Source organism: Cynocephalus volans, chromosome 5 (genome assembly GCF_027409185.1).
Source record: "Cynocephalus volans isolate mCynVol1 chromosome 5, mCynVol1.pri, whole genome shotgun sequence".
NCBI lineage: Eukaryota > Metazoa > Chordata > Mammalia > Dermoptera > Cynocephalidae > Cynocephalus > Cynocephalus volans.
The window spans coordinates 39,129,924-39,146,630 of record NC_084464.1 but is presented as its reverse complement, the minus strand read 5'-3'; the positions used below and the strand labels follow the sequence as shown (position 1 = coordinate 39,146,630).

The following is a 16,707-nucleotide window of genomic DNA, read 5'->3' as shown; positions in this document are numbered from 1 at the left end:
GGTGTAAGGTCTGTATGTAGATTCACCTTTTTGCATGAGGATGTCCAGTTGTTCAAGCACTATTTGTTGAAAAGATTCTCTTTTCTCCATTGTATTGCCTTTGCTCCTCTGTCAAAGAGCAGTTGACTCTATTTATGTGAGTCTGTTTTGGGGCTCTCTGTTCTGTTCCATTGATCTATTTGTCTCACCTTTCATCAGTACTACATCATATTGATTACTGTAGCTTTACAGGAAGTACTGAAATCAGGTATTGTCAGTCCTCTAACTTTGTTCTTCTTCAGTATTGTGTTGACTATTCTGGGTCTTTTGCCTCTCCATAGAAACTTTAGAATCTTTAGTTTGTCAATATCCACAAAATAGCCTGCTGTGATTTTGATTGGGATTGCATTTACTCTATACATCAAGTTGGGAGGAACTAATATCTTGACAATATTGACTCTTCCTATCCATAAGCTTGGAATATCTCTCCATTTATTTAGTTCTTTAATTTTTTTCATCAGAGTTTAGTTTTCTTCATATAGATCTTGTATATATTTTGCTAGAATTATATCTATTTCATTTTTTGTCAAAATATCAGTTCTTCCCAACTTGATCTATAGATTAAATGCAATCCCAATCAAAATCCCAGCAGGTTATTTTGTGTGAAGTACCCTTATGCCTTCAAGAAGACTGGATAATATGGTCAAGACCTTAACCATCCCTATTTCCACATGTGTTCCTATATTTAAACTCCCTATTACTTGAGGTAACATACAGAAAACCTGGTTAGCCCTTTTATTATTTTTTTTATTTTTTTAACATCTTAAATTTTTAATCCTTTCTTTACAGGTTACCTAAACCACTTTTGATTAAGAAAACTGTAGAAAGTTAGTAACTGCCACAAGCAAAAGCCAGCCAGTGGCATGTGTCAATTTTCCACAGAGTACTGCTTTGCAGGGTGTCTGAATGCACTGCTTGAGGTCTCTGCTCACACTTGCTGGATTCAATCACGTGAGATTTTAGTCCACAGGTCACTTTTCCCCATATTTATTTGTAAAGTCTTCAGCGTTCTTACAGAATTTTTTATGGTCCGTAGAGTATTCTTCAGCTAGGTCAGCCCGAAGGGGGCGCTCAGGCTGGGGGTCGTTCACCAGTGCTATGAGGGATTGGATTACTTGGTCGGTTTTGTTGCTGGCTTCTGGTTTTCAGCACTAATTACTGGCAGACAGATCTGTTCCTTTTCACTGATGTTTGGATGATAGATCTTTGTTTTAAATGTGAATTTTGGTGGTTTGAATGGGTACTCTGCTGGAAAGTTGGTTTCGTTTCTGAAGTCCCCCTTATCATATGGAGGGCTGTCAGGAACAATAAGCCTTTGCCAAGTCAATAAATCAGCTTCATCAACCTGGATGTTTCGGAAGTTTTTCATTCCACGTTTGCGGATTTCTTCAAGCTCCTTTGTCAGCCTCCTGCTGGCCACCATCTTGGATCTGGTGCTGCTGCTTTCCCACCTGGTTAGCCCTTTTAAAGAGATGAGACCCTAGAAAGAGAGATAGACCTAGTGTCATAGCAAGAGGATAGGAATGAGTTAACGGTACCCTCTGGAGATGGTCTGAAGCAGCAGGGGATAAAGATCTTCAGATAAATTGAAGAAAAAGCCCTTCATAAGGAAATTCGATCAAATCCTTTGGGCTTGATAAAGGAAGGTTATACTTTGTAGGGAAGAAAAGCATCATTTGAACTAAGCAGAAGACTGGGGTCAGCATGATGGCCCATTGTAGCCTCTGTCTTTATTTACCTCTTTGTATAAACTGACTTAAATTTTGAACAAATTTGAAGCATTCCAGTTCTTTATTTAAGGAGTTCATATCGTGAGGCTGAGATAGAAAGAGGTTTGGCATTCTGGCTGTTATTAATGTTTCTAAACTGTGGCTCCCACTGCAAGGAAAAGCACATGCCATCTTACCAGAGTTGGATCTAAAGTGAGACAAGTCAGGTGTCTAGGGCACAGAATTTCAGGAACCATTCATTCTCAGAGTTGTGCAAGTAACGACCCTTAAATTTTGCATCTTAGGTGCCTTACCTCACACTAGTCCTTGTCCTGAATCCTCTTGTGTCAACTTCAACCCCTTATCACGGTCATTTTGTACCCATTCCTCTTTAAGATTTGAGCTCTGTTCCTATGATATATCATAGGAAACATCATATTATCCTATGATATTTCAGCACCTGCCATCATCCTAGGATATTTCAGCATGCATGCAGTTTAGGGATTCTTAGTGGATATGTTTCAGAGAGTCTAGGGAACTTATAAAATTATAGTCAAGCTTTCTTTACATTCATTTTTTTCTGATGATAATGTCCATAGTTTTTTTTTTATATAAGTTGTCAAAAGAGTGTGATGACACAAAAAAAAAGATCTGAAAAAAATGGTCATGTGTTCTCCTGTTTTTATTAACTTAAGACTTTAATTGTGCATGTTAACATTGGAAGAACAGTTAGTAAAAGAAATTGCCTATTTCCAAAGGCTTAGTGGGAAGTCTGTAATTTTTTTTTTAAACTCCAAAAGAAGGCAGCAAAGAAGCAGAAGTATACAAAAAGACTCATTAAGAGGTAGAAAATAAAGTAGTAGAAATCATCCTAAATATATAAGTAATCACACAAAAAAAGGCAAGTGGACCAAGTTTGCCAATTAAAAGTAAGGTTATCAGAAAGGAATTTGTAAAAACAAAAGTCTGCTCATATGCTGTTTATAGAATCACTTGCTTTTGCAAGGACAAAAAGTTTGAGGCAGATGGAAACAAAAAACGGCAATCACAAACACTCACTGATCCCACTTGCCCCCCCTCCCCACTCCAAATAGTGTAGCTATATCAGGTAAGATACATTTTAATGCAAGAAAGAATGACTAGAGATATGGTTACTACACGTTGATAAAATGTTCAATTTCCAAACAACTCATGGGTCAAAAAAAAAAAAAAAAAAAATCAAAGAACAGAAAGGAAAATTACAGGCCAGTCTTATAGAGGATCATAGGTTCAAAAATCTGAAAATATCAGCCATTAAAACTAACAACACAACAAAGTCCAAGAACATTAAGTTGGGTCTGACTCAGGAATGCAAAGTTAGTTAACCTTTGGGAATCTGTTATTGTAGTAATAATTCACTATACTAACAAACGAAAGGATATGAGCATCTCAGAGGTAGAAAACGCATTCAATATATTCACTATCTACTCATGATAAAAACTCTTAGCAATCTAGGAATAAAATTGAATTTCCTTAACCTGAAAAAAGGATAATGACCAAAACTTACAGTCAAAATTACATGCTTAATAGTAACATTTTAGGGAGGCTCTAGGATACCCGTTGTCACTTATTCTATTTAATATAGTCCACTAATGTGTGCAATAAAATAAGAGAAAAAGGCATAAGAATTGAAAATGATGAAAATACAATTATCATTATTTGTAGTTTTCTACATAAAGAGTGTCAAGCACACAAGACAAGACCATGGCCAAGTTTTACTGATTTAGATGGTAGAGTTACAATGAGCCTCTTCTAGATTCTAACAGTTTATTATTTACATCAACAGCAAACGGAAGAGTAGCCAAAGGTGCCAGCTTCCTGGGTCTTTGTCCCACACACCACAAATGAGAATACCAAAACAAAAGGGGCTGGATGACTGTAACATGAGTTTGAGATTTCCATTGCTAAGGAGCCAATTCTAGACTGCAGCTAAGTGGTTTTTTAGTCTGCAGCTATGCCCTGGGGAGGGTAGGGAAGAAAGCCTCACACTTCATCAGAACCTAGGAGGCAATAAGAACTGTCTCATGACACCTTCCCAAGACATATAAAGAGGTGACTGGGAAATGGCCTTGAAGCAGCAACTCATGAATTTCCCATCTCATGTTCCAGGAGAAGGCTCAGATTAGCTGTGGTTCAAGCCTTTGCCTGTGTGGCCTATGTGGAGACATGCAAGGTCGTCAGAGTACCATGGTGGAACTCTTTCTCCAAAACTCCACCTCCCAACCTTTTAGGTGTCTAGCCAAGAGTTCTTTTTAGAAACATAGGCCCCACATCAGATACCCTAAATGATTGTACTGATAGGGGCTGGTACCAATTCCATTGTCTTTGCTGTAGAGAACATCAGTTAAGGGTACTATGACTGCAACTCCTAGTAGATTAATCAGGCCTACTTGGAGGATAGATTGCAGCCAGGCTCTCCGTCTGGAGCCAAGCCAGTTAAATATGTCATGAATCCAACTGAAGCAAGAGGTGATAGCAAGAGCATATACCCCACCTTGTCTTGAGTTGGCCAGCAGAAGGTACAGGGGAGTACGATTGTCCATTGCTACTAATGCTACAGAATTTAGAACAATTATTTATAGTCTGTGAAAAATACACAAAAGAGTTTGGCCTTCCTTTAAGCAGCAGAGGGAGAACATAGGGTGCCAATAATAACAAGATGAAGCTAAAGGGAATCATATCAATATCCAGGAGGTTAACTTTGTCCTGTCATCTTGTGTAGAAGATGTTCATTTCTGGAATCAGTGGCTGCTGGGAGGTTTCTGAGAGTTCTTAGATTAAGATAGTTTGTTGGCCATTAGCTGAGGGTGGTGGCAGCCATCTGGGTTACTATGGCCAGATGCTCTGAAGATAAGAGCTGAGAGCAGTTAATGGTCCCTCTCTCCACCCTTGACCTCCCAGGGTCTAAGAACCCTTCACATCAGCTACTGTTGTTCTCCTTCCACAGGAGCAGTTTCTGCAGTGGTTACTTCACCCTTTTCCCAACCTCCCCATCCCATATGCCCAGACTCACACCTAGGTGACTTGGCAGTTTCTTCTTTATATACCTTGTTCCATCTCAGAACATTTCCCACCGTTGATGTTGTGGGCCATGCCAGGATTATCTTAGGAGTTGCCACCACATACTCATGATAATTATCACCAATATCCATGTCCAAATCCAAGAAGCCAGAAAGTAAAAGAAGCATCAGGCTAGATTTGCCCTCTCCCCAGTTCTTTTTTGCTGCTCATAATTTTACTAGCATTTTTTCCCCCAGGGATAGTAATTAGAAGGGGAAAAAATAGGGTGAGAAGGATTAATTATGTGATTTGGGTTTCTTACAGCAAGTCTGAGCTTCTTTCCCACCACCCTCAACCTCATAATCAAACATTCTATTAAACAGGAAGTACCATTTTGGAGAACTGCCACATTTAGGTCCAAACTGTATGCCTTAAGTGTGCATGCATGTGTGTGTGTGTGCACGTGTGCACGCTCCACTGGGAACTGAACCTCAGTTCAATTGTCTTTTTCAGTTTTTTCTTTGAGTCCATTCCATCTTGTAATGCCATCTGATGCATGGCGATGATATGGTACATGAAAGTTCCAGAGAATATCCCAGGTAGCTTCCCGTTTCTAGGTTCTTATTGCTATAAAGGTGACAGATTAAATGTGTTCAGAAAATCCAAACACCTAACATAGTCCATCAGATTCCGTGAATAGTGTGGCCCCCATACTATAGTATGGTCTGCTGTGTGGATTAAGATGGCAGTGCTATACCCTTGAAAAGGTGTCTACTTCAGTTAGTGACCAGTGTTACCCTCAAATTGAGGCCAGGGAGCCTATGTAGTCTATTCGCCAGGACTGCCCAAGTCTGGTCCCCCTGACTATATGCCCCTGAGTTCCCTTTATTACTTGACTGTGTAGCTGGTAGTCTGGACACATTTGCCAGGCTTCCTTGGCCTTCTGTGCTGGAATCACTAGGCCTTGTTTTTGGCTCAGTCCTGGATTGTAGATGGATTATCATACTCTGTACAATGGTGTATCTAGGTGTCCATGGTCCTCACATGGGCAACACAGGTCTGATTAGCTTCTGATTCCATTAGTATTCATCCTTGAAGAGTTCTTTTCCATAGGCACACATATGGGTCACAAACGGGTGTAGGTCTTATGCAGTCTGCTGCCATAATGCTTGATCCCACAGAGGCTGAGACTTGATCACCGAGTTATACTACTACCAGGCACCAGATCACACTGCCATTCTGTTGGCTACTGCCCATGAGTCAGTGAAAATGCAACAAGGTGCATTTTGGGGGGTGTTTTTCAGGGCAAGCACCATAACCCACAGTTCCACCTACTCAGCAGAGTTCCTTTTTCTATGTACAGTTTTAAAGAGATTTCTTTGGGATTGCACAGTAGCAGCATCCCAGTACACCCATTGCCTTTAACTTAGAAAATCCATCCATGAGCCAGGTCCAGGGTTCCTCAGGAACCCTGGTGTAGCGAAGCCCCCAAGAAGCCTAAGGTGCTGGCATAGATCCCTTCATCTGAGATAATCATGTTTGGAAGTTGACTAGTTTCTAGTTTTTCATGTAGATGTGAGATTTCATTAATACCTGGTTTCCTTCTTTCCTTGGCATACCACTTCAATCGAATAATGGATGCATGTTGGGCAATACCCACTTAGTTGGTGTTTTCATTTCTGACCCATCCATGAAAGGGATGTCAAGGCATAAGAACACCTGTTATTGCTCTGTTAGTCTTTCAGTGTCCACTAGCACCAAATAACAAGCCATAATTTTCTGTTAAATCAGGTAAACTAGGTATTATTGTTAAGCAAGCACTGTGTCCAAAACCTAGAGGGTGCTATTGCCTATTGGCTGCATTTTTTTGCCATAGGTTCTAGTGTACATAATTTTCATTCACTGACACTTGAAGTTCAAAAGGTTCATTAGGGCTGACTGGCCCAAGTGGAAGGGCAGTCTATACAGCTTGTTGGACAATTTCTAGGGCCTGTTGTAGGTCAAGGCTCCACTCAAAGGTAGAAGCTTCCTTTCAAGTGATCTTATATCACTGGCTGGGTAGAATCCCCATGTGAAGTATAAATTGCCTCCAATACCCAAACAAGTTCATCAGATGCTGTGCCTTCTTTTTGTTGGCTGGAGGTTTTAAAACCAACTGTTCTGCTTTAACAGGTTCAGGGATTGTTCTCTGTCATCAGCTTGAATGCTTCCCAAGAACTTTACATGGGTGGCTGGTCTCTGTATCTTGTCGGGGTTAACCTTCCAGCCCTGGTTACTCAGATAGTGAGTCATCTCATCTAAAGCAGTCTGTGCACTGTTCTTAACCCTTTCAATCAGATTAATGTCATCAATGTAATGATACCAGAACACCTCTAGTGAGATTTCAGCCTTTTTTAGGTCTTACCCTATCTACTGGTGACAAATTGTGGGAGAGTTTGGATAGCCCTGCATTCACATGACAAAAAATATATTGTAATCTAAGCCATGTGAAGTGCCTCTGATCATCTGGATGCACTGGGATGAAGAAAGCATTAGCAATGTCCACCAGTGCATACCAGGTACCTTTGATCTGTGCAATGGATTCTGTGTGATTGTTATTTCTGGACGTGAGGTACAAAGGGGGCTACTGCTGCTGCATTGAGCTTCTCGTAGACCACAGTGAGGCACCTAGTACCATTAGCTTTTTTGTCCTGCCTATTCAGAACTATTATAGGGCAGTGTAGCTTTATAAAGCACCTCTGCTTTCGTTAGCTCCTTGATCAGCATAGTGGCCTCCTTCCCAGCTTCCCATATCCTATTCTGTTTCACAGTGACTATATGATTAGGTTGGGGAAGGCTGGTGGGCTCCCAGTTGTTCACTTGTCCCATTAAACTGTTCTAATCATGGCATTTCCCGATTTGGAACATCCCTTACAATCAAGAGGGGATTGCACATACTTAATACATCTACTCCCACAATATATGCAGCAGTATCAGTTACAACCACGTTAGTGTATATTGTCCCACAAGTGCCCACCCATTAAGTTACATCAGTCCATTCTTCAATCCAAGAGTTATTTCCAAATTCAATTAAAGTAATTTTTGAAAAGGCTGATGGGCTTCCCAGCACCACAGTTACTTATTCCCAATATCTAAAGAAGCTGGAAAAGTTTGGTAATCGTAGTTGCCATCCAGTCCCCATAATACCTTGTCTAGTGCATAAGGCTTCCAGGTCTCCTTAGTAATGAAGGGAACTCAGCCTCTGCCCTGGTCCTATTTGTTCTTGAAGGGGGTAAGGTCTAGGTAGAGAGGTAGTGTTGAAGCTGTTGGATCAATGCTACTCCAAACAGAAGGGGGACTAGGTCCTTTTCGTCTTCCCTTCTGTTTGTCAAAAGCTGGCCAAGGATCTTCTCTTGCTACAGCCTAGATCTTTAAATTTTGTTGCCCTCTTATGGTCTGATAGTGAGAGAGAACTTCCCTCATGGGGGAAGCAGTCAGTCTCCTCTTTGGGGACCCTGATGTAAAAGTCAAGTCCACACGGTTCTACAGTCTGAATCTTTAGTTGGTTTCTTCTTTTCACCCATGGCCTAAAGGGCATTTACCTTGGCCTGTGTCCAGGTTTTCATTCTGGAGCTTATTACACAGTAGCTGAACAGTTTTCCACAGGCTATTTCTAGGGTACAAGGAAAAATTCAATTTCCCCCAATAGCCTGGTGGTTTCACTTGAACAAACTCTAGTCAATCTGACCCTGGGTGACTATCTCATCATCTGGACACTCATGTTTTCTATTATAAACTAGGTTGGGGTTACATTCCTTGTGGGTGCTTATCAGATAACAGAAACTCTTCTGTTAGACCACTGTTTCAATACGGATGTAAAGACTCACTGCAACAAGCCCTCATGAATCTTTACATCATCTTCCTCCATGCTCATGTCATCACACAGGTAGTCATGGCCAAAGTGGCTTGAAGCATGGAGCCAATCATTTGGTGAGTGCAGAATTCCATTTCTTCTGATCCAGCAAAACTTGCATCGCTTCTTAATCTGCTAGCCAGAAGGAGCCAAATTTCTGTAGTCTCATTGGGCTTTTGTACAAGCCTGTCTCTTATTTCCCTCATTTCCTGCATTTCCTGTGGTTGTAAGAGTAAACCACAGTACATCTCTGAGTCACTAACTGTCCTGATATCGAGGAACAAGTCTATGTGTAATTATGGCCTTAAATTGGATGAAAGTGATTGGTCCCAGTAGTGAAGAGTGAACAACAACCATGGAATGCTTTATATATATATAAAGATCTTTATATATATATGAGATCTTTCTTCCTTTAACTCTAATCACCAATGCAAGTCTCACAGACTATGGTCAAGGATATTGGCCCTCTTGTCAATGAATCAGATACACTACAGCCACCAGGATCCTGTTTCGTACCTGCCTAGTTGACCCATGAGGTCTCAGCTGTCTTTTCCCCAAACGGGCATTGTGACGTTATCAGACTCTGGAAGAGGGGGTTAAAAGTCTGATGTAGTCAATCCGTCACGAGCAGGTAGGACCAGGTCGTCTGTGGTGTGGCCTCTTCCCATAAGCCAAAGAGCCAGGTTTTGCAGGAGTTACAACTTTTGTATCAGGAACGTCTTCATTTTGTTTAAAAGACAGTAGTTTTTCTTTAACTGTCTGAGGGATTCAGTGTTGTTGATCCACTTAGATTGTTTCCAGGAAACTTTACTTGACAAACAGGCTCTGGATTTTGTTGGGGCTGATCACTTGTTCATGCTTACAGGCATCAAGGCCATTGAGACGACAACTTTTAACTTCCAACCAATAAGACATCATAAACTTTGGTCTTCAGAAGGATTTTTTCTAACACTTTATGAACATTCACAATTCAAACATGTAACACAGTGTAATACCTATTACGCATTTTACAACAGTATATACAACAAATCCACCCAGTGTGCTCCAGGCTCCCAGGACTGGTGGCACTATCCCTATCACCCTGGTAGGTGCCTTGGACCAACCCTGGCTCTGGGGCTGGCTGCCCCATCTCCTTGCTCCTCCAGCCCTTATCAGCCAGCTACAACCCCAATTCCACACTTGGGTGGAACATACCTTAGGGCTTCTCACCAGATACTCTGACACACACCCCATAACCCTCATTGTAGGATGCAGTAGCAGCAAGTTCTGATTGATCCTTTCAAACACCCATTATACAAATGAGAGAACCAAAGCTCAGAGACATTAAATAACTTGCTTAAAGCCCCAAGTGGTAGAACCAAGATGACTTGAAAAACTTTACTTTCTCATTTGTAAAATTTCCAGTCAGTTTCTCAGTAGACCCATGGAATCTAGGTCTCTGATTCTTGCTTTAATACCACACAAATGATTCCTAAGTGTCAATCCTTGCTCTTATAATAGGCCTTCCTAACTGTACTCTAATGCCCAAAACTTTGTTTTTTCCTACAGTTTGGACTGTCCCTTCTTTGTTCTGTTATAGTCTCTTCATTCTTACAGTCTACTCTTAAATTTCAGGAGTTCTTTAGGGCTCTTTATAACACTCTTCTCTCTCATGCCCTATAGGGGCTTTCCCTACACTTTATCCTGCTACCTGGTTCACCACCTGGCACACAGAAGGTGTTGGGCAAATGATGAATAGATAAATTACCCTCCACATCTATAGAGAAGAACTCAAAGTTGGTAGCTGAACAAGTCTCACTGGTTTACTCTGTTGTGAGAGGAGAGAAGAACCCTGATAGGTACCTTTATAATGCCTCCTGCCTTGTCTCATCAAAAGACAATAGCCAGCACTACTTCCTCTGGTCAGATGTTACAGAAGTGCCATTTCAGGGGGAGAAGATATTTAGACAGAGATATACACTTATTCTTATACCTGAGACTAAGAGAAAGTCCTCCTCATGATCAGAAGGAAATTATCCTTTCTTACCAAGTACGTAGCTTCAGGGGGGACACTCATGATACCAGAAGAGTGGGCAATGGACTTGCTCCACAGAAGATAGTGAGAGAGAAAGGGATGAGCCCCAGGAAGTATGATGAGCTGAATCTATCCTGGTAACAGATATCACAACTAGATGATCTGCATTTCAATGTGAGATTTCATTTTTCTAGGTCTATATAAGTAAACCTTATTCTCTATGTTTTTTGGGTAATTGTTATATACCAGACATTATTCTAAACATATACCATTTATTAACTCAAAATTCTCACAATATTTCTACCTGGTAACTACCTTATTTTTTTTGTTTGTTTGTTTTGTTTTTGTTTTTTGTGACCAGTAAGGGGATTGCAACGCTTGGCTTGGTGTCCTCCACACTGCGCTCAGCCAGTGAGTGCACTGGCCATCCCTATATAGGATCCGAACCCGCGGTGGGAGCGCCGTTGCACTCCCAGCGCCGCACTCTCCCAAGTGAGCCACGGGGCCGGCCCCTACCTCCATCATTTTATAGACAAGGAACTAAGACACTTTTATTGGCTGAATTGTGTCCCCCCAAAAGATGTTTAAGTCCTAACCCCCAATAGCTGTGAATGTGACCTCATTTGGAAATAGGTTCTTTGCAGATAGATGATCAAGTTAAGATTAGGTCATTAGATGGGCCCTAATCCAATATGACTGGTACCCAAATAAAAAGGGAAAATTTGGACACAGAGATAGACAAGTGTAGATGGAAGATAATTTAAAAACACAGGGAGAATGTCATCTATAAGCCAAGGAATGCCTGAGGCTACCAGAAGCTAGGATAGAGGCATGGAACAGATGCTCCCTCACAGCCCTCAGTAGAAAGTAACCCTGCTGAAACCTCAATTTGGAAATTCTGGTCTCCAGAACTGAGATGATAACTTTCCATTGTTTAAGCCACCCAGTTTGTGGTAGTTTGTTAAGGCATCCCTAGCAAACTAGTATAGGCACAAAGAGATTAAATAACTTTCCTGAGGCCAGATTGCCAATATATAACAAAGCCAAGATTGAAACTCCAGAGCTGACTTCTTCAACCACTGCCTCATTTTACATGAGAGACCTGGGATAGCTCTTTTAATCCCTGTATTTCAAAGGAAGCAATAGGATTTCTGAGGCAAGGAATGTTTTAATGCATAAAGAATATAGTAGTCCTTAGAAACCCATCAATTGAGACTCACTCGATGTTAAAGTCAGTCTCTTCACTTCTATTCTGCATCCAAGAGAAACTTCTTTCCCCATATACCAAACTCTTATACCAATAATTTTCAAACTCATTTCCCTAGAATGCTGAAGTTCCTTGGGTTGCAGAAAAGCATTTTTACTTGAAAATTCTAAGTGTCAGTCTTTTCCAGTAACAAAATTACAGAGAGTTTTCTACATTAAATTTTTTGATAATTTTTTTTACTAAAATGTGGCTAGCTGATAATCAAGGAAAAAAAAAACAGAGTATTATGTAACTTAACTAAGTATACATTTACTCTTTAGAAAAATAAACATGATGTCTAACTCAGGACATATATAAAAGTCCTTTTCTCTTCACGCTTCCCAAGCCAACTGTAGAGTAGCTCAGCCTGTCAAACTAGCCCACTGAAGTATGGCCAGCTCATCAATAACTTGTTCTTGTAACCATCCCATTGCACACTCATTACAGATTGTTAGTTTATTACAGACTTTTCCTGACATCCTATGTTACCCTCAAAAATCCCTGTAAGGTAGGCAGGGAAGGTGCTTTTATCAACATTTTACATTTTAGGAAACAGAGCCTCAGAGAGGCTAAATGGTTTGCCCAAGATCACTTATTGCCATAAGGCAGATTTGGAACATGAGCCCATGTATTTTAGGTATTTTTTCTATATCCCATTCTTTTAAAGTGTAAATCTGGGAGGACAGGAGAGACCATTCAAAGTTGCATTTATTCAACATCATTTTTGCCCTGGCTCCCTTCTGGCCAAAGGAATAATGCTTATTAGGAACTTTCACCTGCGCCTCATAGAAAGAATTTGACAAAGCCATCATCGCTTGTAAGATCCAAACCTCCAAGAGCAACCAGATGAGATATATCTCTAAGGCCCAATGCCCACAGCCATGTAAACAAAACTTAAGCCATCCTGATTTCCTTGAAATGCCAGCTGTAATCATAAATAAAACTTAAGCTTTTCTTTCTTGTCAGTGTGACTCTGAACAAATCAACTACAGACAGATAAGTTTATATAGCTCTAAAATAAATGAAAACTTATAATAGCTAATGTGGTTTGAAGGTCCCCCCAAGCTCATGTTGGAACTTAAACCCCAACATGATGGTAGAAGGTGGGGACTTTAAGAGGTGATTGGATTGCAAGGACTATGCCCTCATGAATGGATTGATTAATTCATGGAATAATGAGTTGATTGTTTAATGGGTTGTCAAGGGTGTGGTTCTGATGTCTTTATAAGAAGAGCAAATGAGAAGGTTAGCTCTATCTTGCTGATGCCATTCTCACCATGTGATACCCTGGTCACCACAGGACTCTGTACAGAGCTCCTACCAAGAAGAAGGCCCTCACCAGATGCATTCCCTGGACATGGACTTCCAGCCTCCAAAACTAAGAAATAAACCTTTTTTCCTTATAAATTACCCAGTGTAAGGAAAATGGATAAATGGTCAGGCTCCCTCAGATGTTTGGAATCTTGCCGAGCATGACCTAGCCTGTTTAATGTAAATATGTTAATTGCATATGTTTGCCCAGGTGTTCTTTGGTTATCTGACTCACACCCAGGTGTCCCTTGGTTAACTGACTTAAGTATAAAGGACAAACAGCTCTGATCCACAGGTCCCCAGAGATGCCTCTAGGAGGCCACCAGGCCACTGCTGCTGCTGGATCTGCTGTAAGCTGCTGCTGTTGCTGCTGAGGAGTCTGGGGGCTGAGCTCACATCCGAATGGAGCATGTCAACCTTGCCAGTGGCTCCCAGGATCTTTTCCAATTACCTAGCTCATGACCTGCACATGAGGAGTCTGTGAGCCAGCCCAGCAAGGGGTCTGTGACCCAGCTTGTGCACAATGGGTTTGAAGGTTCTGTGACCCAGCCCAACCAGGGCTCTGTGACCTGTACAACAGGTTTGAAGGGTCTATGAGCCCTAGCCCAACATCCAGTTTCATGTATTCTGTTATAAGCAACAGAAATTGGACTAATATAATAGCCAATCACAATAAAGATCAATGTACTTCATTAATGCTTTATAAGCTACACTGTAACTGCTATGATCTGAGCATCTTACCATTTTTGGTTTGAAGTCTCTCAGTTTATAAACTGTTTTATATGCACAATAAACTTTTAAATGTTTGACTTGATCCAGTTTTATATTTGACAGTTTTGGTGTCAGAATTAGGACTGGAAGATGGCCCCTGAAGAGCCCCAAGGCCAGTGAGTAACCAGGTCCACAAAGCTTACTGAGCTCACTGCTTTGCTGCTGATCACAGGGTTCTAGGGTAAGTCTCAGATATGAGCTCTACTCTTTCTGCATTTCAAGCTCTCCAACTATTGTTCATCCCTATGTTTTGGTTCAAGCTACTTGATAAGTCACCCTTGAGTCATAAAAGGAGGAAATCAATGATTCCCTGGGTTTCCAGACAGTGGTAGAACTAGTTTCCCTGTAAATGTAGTTGCTTTAAGGAATCTAAAACAAAGGTTGGTTTCATATGATCTAAGACCCTATCCCCAACTCCCTCAAAAACCCCTGCTTCCTACATTTATATCCATGATGAATCAGGATCTTGTGCCTTTTTTTTTTAAGTGGGTGAACTTTACAAAAGATCATTTGGAATTGCAGTGGCACCTTTGAAAAAAGAGGATCCCAAACTTCTCAGAAACACTTTTAACAGTACAAAGAGGCTTTCAAAAAACAGAATGACTCTAAAGTAGCCCTCCAAAAGAATCTCCACAGTATGCTAATGAAAAATTAAAGGCTTAAATTCAGACTGACTATACAAATCCTCCTGCCAACCCCTCCACTCCTCTCTACCCTCTACTACCTGATTATTGTGAATCCACTAACCCTTTCATTTCTTACCCTTCCCACCTTAGCTCCCTCAACACTAGCTTCCTTTATAAATCAGACCCTTAAATAAACCAGGAGTGCCTGCAACAGCTGAATTTAAACCTTGGTCCCATGCAGAACTCTAAGCCATTATAAAGGACTTCCCTCACCCAGAAAAACCAAGTTTACAGAAAATTTATAAATTCTTCAAGGGGCTTGTGATGCAGGGCTCTCTATATAAATATCAATTTGTTCATATGACAGTGGACATAGGAGATGCTTGAAACGGCTAGAAACCGCCTGCTGGGATAATCCAACTAGAGACCTTAAAGATCCTAGTAAGTATGTGCTATGGGTTAAATGTGCCCCCTCAAAGTTTATGTATTGGAACCTTGGCCTCCATTGCAACAGTGTTAAGAGGGTGGGAAATCCTATTATGGTAATCAAAATGTGGGTCCTTTAAGTGGTGATTAGATTGTGAGGACTGTACACTTGTGAATGGATTGATCCATTTGTGGAGTAATGGGCATGGTTCTGATGGCTTTATTAGGAGAGCAAGTGAGCAGGTGAGCTCTCTTGCTCAGCCCATTCAGCCTGTGCTCTTATTGGAGGAAAATGCAGTTTTAAGGTCAACAGATCAGGAATTATAGCCCCAAAATCTCAGAGATCTAAAAGATCAGATCTAAGTATTCCACCAGATTAAGGAGGCACAAACAATTGGTCTGTTTAGATGGCTAAAATCTTGGCTCTTATGGACCTTGGCTTTGCAGTATTTTTCAAACTCTTGATATATCTTTCTATTAATCATATTGATAATACTTCTTGTGCATGTATTCCCTCAAGAGTCTTCAATGGTAGCAGACACTGACTTGCCAGACGATATCCATGAGACTGAACAACAAAAACTATAGGAACAAGAATCATTGGAAGAACATACTGAGATTCTAGTTTGCAACATATAGATGTTTAGTTATAGGAACAAAAAACAACATGTGGTGACAGAGTAATGCTAAATAGTTTGTCACACTCTCAATTCAACTGAGAGAATAACCAAAAAGGGGAATTGTTAATGAAAATTCAAAAGGAAGGCCACCGTTTGGATATACCTCCAGGCCAACTGCTCAGAGCCAGGTAACCAAAACTTAAGGTATCTTGATTTCCTTGAAATGCTAGCTGTAACCATAAACAAAACTTAAGTTTTTCTTTCTTGTCAGTGTGATTTGCTGAACCAATCAGCTACAAATAAGCTTATATAGTTGTATTGCCCTAAAAGGAATGAAAGCTTATAACAGACAATCACAATAAAGATCAATGTACTTCATTTATCCTTTATAAGCTGCACCGTAACTGCTGTAAGCTGAGCTTCTTAGCACTTTTGGTATGAAGTCTCCCAGTTCATGAACTGGTTTTTTATATGCACAATACACTTTTAAAATTTTAACTTGATCTGATTTTAACAGTAAGCACTACACACATTCCACAGAGGACAGGGAGCTTTGTTATTCCCTGACAGATTGTATCGCTTGAACAAAAAACTTGCCCATCCCCTCTTCCAAGCCCGTAGCCTGTTTCTAGGGGGCTCCCAGGGTCATTCAGTTCTGGCCTGGTAGAGGACCAGTATCCTGTGCCATCCCCTACCTCCACATTTGTCATTCTTTACCAGGCACATGATGCTTTCCCACATAGGTAGAGGCAATGGAGACTAAGGAGACAAAACACCTTCTCTCCATCCTCCAGAGCATCTTCACACTGTCACAGGGGGAGAAACACACCTACTTCAGGAGGAACCTTTCTCGTGGCCAGGTGGCTTGCTCCCACTGACCACTAGCCACCTGACAAACAGCTGGCCTCCTTGACTACTAACATTCTAACCAACTGACTACACGACTGACAGGACAAGCATAATAAATTATTAGATGTAATTCCCAACCGACTGATCCTTGATGAATAATTAGTC

The 16,707-nt window shown here is 40.9% G+C and overlaps 1 protein-coding gene and 1 pseudogene across 1 annotated transcript in view; both read right to left on the bottom strand.

The window, feature by feature from the left end:
* LOC134377918 (histone H4) overlaps positions 1-16,707 on the bottom strand; it is a 734,914-nt gene that overhangs the window by 428,947 nt on the left and 289,260 nt on the right. The gene's annotated exons all lie outside the window — the stretch shown is intronic.
* LOC134377930 (ubiquitin-conjugating enzyme E2 L3-like) overlaps positions 999-16,707 on the bottom strand; it is a 35,790-nt pseudogene continuing 20,081 nt past the window's right edge.